Raw genomic sequence first — 4,220 nt, forward strand, 5'->3', positions numbered from 1 at the left:
TACGTGACATGTATGCAACTTTTTTAGTGAACGGTTGCCGTAAAAAATGATGCCGGTTGTATCAAACAATAACACGGTTGTAGCAAAAGTCAAAACGCCGGTTGTAGCAAAAATCCAACAAACTCGAGTTGCAACCAAACGTATATGCATCTTTTTTACTAGACAAATGTAGTAAATAAAACACGCTTGTAGCAAATATGAATGCTGGTTGCAACAAATTTAGATGAGAAAAAAGTTGCATGGAAAACGTTTGTATCAAAATAACACATGGTTGTAGCAAATTTGACGAAAAAATGTTGCATGCACGTGCCAGCGAGGCGCGCGGCCCGCGCGCGACCGGCCGAACGGTTCGGCCGACGCGCCGGGTGGAAGCGTTTACCAAACTTTTAACTGTATCATTGAACTTTAGATACCACTCTCTAGAGGCTTGCCTTAGTACATAAATAGATTTCTTCAGCATCCCATATGTTCCTTGCCTTCCATGATAAAATCCTTGGGTTGTCTCATCTAGACATTTTCTTCTAAATGTCCGTTTATAAATGTCGTCTTTACATTCATTTGATGTAACTCTAAATCAAAATGTGCAACTAATGCCATTATTATTTTGAAGGACTCCTTACATGAGACTAGGGAAAATGTCTCATTGTAATCTATTCCTTCTCTTTGTGTAAATCATTTTGTCAGAAGTCGTGCTTTATTTTGTAGGCCCATTTTGTCAGAAGTTGTACTTTTCTATATTCCCATTAGAGTCATACTTTATTTTGTAGGCCCATTTATAGCCTACTATTTTGGCTCCTTTAGGAATGCCTTCCAAGTCCCAAACATCGTTGGAACTCATCGAGTTCATCTCGTCTTTCATTGCCTCCAGCCACTTCGATGAGTGAGGGCTTCTCATAGCTTATTTATATGAAGTGGGATCACCTTCCATATGAACCAATTCTATTATAAACTTTATAATCACTAGAAATAGCTGATATTCTAGTTTTATTAGACCTTCTAAGTACCTCATTCTCTAGCACGTTCTGTGCCTCGAATTCTGGCACATCTTCTAAAAATGGTTGTTGCACCTCCCTTTCATGTGAAATAACAGGTCCAGTCGGATCCTGAAGGAGAGGTTCCGGGTCTTCTCCCATAGTTGTCATGGTTGGAGTCACAACAGGTAGTGAGAAAAATGGCTCTTGAATCATTGTATTAGGTGCATGCACCCTCTTCTCGCCAAGATCAATTTTCCGAGCTACCATGCCTCCCTCATCATTTCTTCCTCTAACAAGACTACATGTCTTGTTTCTACAAACTTCGTGTATCTTTCTGGACAGTAGAAACGAAAACCCTTTGATCTATTAGGATGGACAATAAAGTGGTAACTTACTGTTTTGGGACCAAACTTTGCAATATTTGGATTAAACATTTTGGCCTCACCTGGGCACCCCCACACCCTGAACCGTTGCAAGGATGACACTTTTCCTGTCCACAGCTCGTACGGTGTTTTGGGCACCAATTTGCTTGGTACTCTATTGAGAATGTGAATGGCGGTTTTAAGCGCCCCCATCCATAATCCCAATGGCAAGTTGGAGTAACTCATCCTGCTGCGCACCATATCCATAAGTGTACGATTACGCTTTTCAGCTACTCCATTTTGCCGAGGCTCGCCCGACATTGAATACTGGGCGATGCTACTTCTTGAGCTTGCGTTTGTTTTCCTTGAGGAGGAAAGGGTGATGCAGCAAAGTATATAAGTATTTCCCTCAGTGTGTTGAGAACCAAGGTATCAATCCAGTAGAAGGAACAAGCAAGGCCCCAATCTTAGCACCTACAGAAACAATCAAACAGTTGCACCCAACGCTAAAAAGGGGTTGTCAATCCCTTCACAGTTATTTGCAAGGATGAGATCTGATAGAGATAGATAAAAAGTAAAACAAAAGTAAATAAATGGCAGCAATATATTTTTGGTATTATTGGTTTATAGATTTGAAAGTATAATATGGAAAATAGACCGGGGGTCATAGGTTTCACTAGTGTCTTCTCTCATGAAGGAAAATAATACGGTGGGTGAACAAATTACTGTCAAGCAATTGACAGAAAAGCTAATAATTATGAAGATATCCAAGGCAATGATTATGCATATAGGCATCATGTCCGTGTCAAGTAGACTGAAACGATTGTGCATTTACTACTGTTACTCCACACATCGACCGACTCCTGCCTGCGTCTAGAGTATTAAGTTCATGAAGAAGAGAGTCACACATTAGGTAAAATGACATGATGTAGAGGGATAAACTCAAGCAATATGATGAAAACCCCATCTTTTTATCCTCGATGGCAACAATGCAATACGTGCCTCGCTACCCCTACTTTGTCACTGGGTGAGGACACCGCAAGATTGAACCCAAAACTAAGCACTTCTCCCATTGCAAGAATTACCAATCTAGTTGGCCAAACCAAACTAATAACTCAAAGAGACTTGCTATGATATGAAATCATGCATATAAGAATTCAAAGAAGATTAAAATAATATTCCTAGATAACCTGAACATAAACCCACAATTCATCTGATCTCGACAAACACACCGCAAAAGAGTATTACATCGGATAGATCTCCATGAAGATCATGAAGAACATGGTACTGAAGAACAAAGAGGGAGAAGAAGCCATCTAACTACTAGCTATGGACATGTAGGTCTATGGTGAACTACTCACGCGTCATCGGAGAGGCGGTAGAATTGATGTAGATGCCCTCCTTGATAGATTCCCCCTCCGGCAGATTACTCGAAAAGGCACCCAGATTGGATCTCATGGGAATAAAGGCTCCCAGCGGCGGAAAAGTATTTTTTGGTGTTGTTCTGGTATTGGGGAAATATTGGGAGTTATAGGATGAAGATTAGGGTTAGGAAGCCTGTAGGGGGGGCCACAAGCGAGGGGCGCCCTCTAGGGCGTGCCATGCAGCCTTGTCGTCTCTCGGCAGGTCTCCAACCCCCTTCTCCAAGTCTGGCAGGTTTCTTCTGGTCCAAGAAAAATTAGTCGAGAGATTTTATTCCGTTTGGACTCCGTTTAATATTCTTATCTGCAATACTCAAAAACATGGAAAAACTAGAAACTGTCACTAGGCTCTAGGTTAATAGGTTAGTCCCAAAAATAATATAAAATAGCATATTAATGCATATAAAACATCCAAAACAGATAATATAATAGCATGGAACAATCAAAAGTTATAGATACGTTGGAGACGTACCAGGCGACTATGCGAGTCTCTTGTAAAAACTTTGTAAAAGGTCCAGGGACCTGGCCATATGGAGTGTGCTGACCGTAGTACTCCGTCCCCACGGTCAGATCTTACTATCTTTCTTCTTTTGTCAAGTTTATTTTCAACTTCAGCTTTGTGTTGGGGAACGTTGCATGGGAAACAAAAAATTTCCTACGCACACGAAGACCTATCATGGTGATGTGCATCTACGAGTGGAGATTTGGATCTACGTACCCTTGTAGATCGCACAGCAGGAAGCGTTAAGAAACGCGGTTGATGCAGTGGAACGTCTTACGTCCCTCAAACCGTCCCAAGAACCGTCCCGCGATCCGTCCCACGATCCGTTCCGATCTAGTGCCGAACGGACGGCACCTCCGCATTCAGCACACGTACAGCTCGACGATGATCTCGGCCTTCTTGATCCAGCAAGCAAGACGGAGAACTAGATGAGTTCTCCGGCACCGTGACGGCGCTCCGGTGGTGGTGATGATCTACTCTTGCAGAGCTCGGTCCGAGCTCCGCAGAAATCCGATCTAGAGGTGAAATTGTGTGGTTTAGGCTAGAGTTGCACGTGGCAAAGTTGTGTATCAAAAATCCCTATACCTCCACTATATATAGGAGGGACGGGGAGGGGCTAGCCTTGAGGGACAAGGCCCTCAAGGGTGCGCTGGCGCTAGGAGGAGGAGGACTCCTCCTCCAATTTGGTTTGGGAAGGAGGAGTCTTCCTCTTCCTTCCCACCTCCCTCTTTCCCTTTTTATTTTTCTTTTCTTTTGGTATTTTCTTATGTGGCGCCATGGGCCCCTTGGGCTGACTCCACCAGCCCACTAAGGACTTGTGGCGCCACCCTAGTGCCTTGGGCTCACTCCCGGGTGGGTGCGCCCCTCCCGGTGAACTCCCGGAACCCATTCGTCACTCCCGGTACACTGCCGGAATTGCCCGAAACTTTCCGGTCACCAAATGAAACCATCCTATATATCA

The sequence above is a fragment of the Hordeum vulgare genome, chromosome 4H, assembly GCF_904849725.1.
Source record: "Hordeum vulgare subsp. vulgare chromosome 4H, MorexV3_pseudomolecules_assembly, whole genome shotgun sequence".
NCBI classification, from domain to species: Eukaryota; Viridiplantae; Streptophyta; class Magnoliopsida; order Poales; family Poaceae; genus Hordeum; species Hordeum vulgare.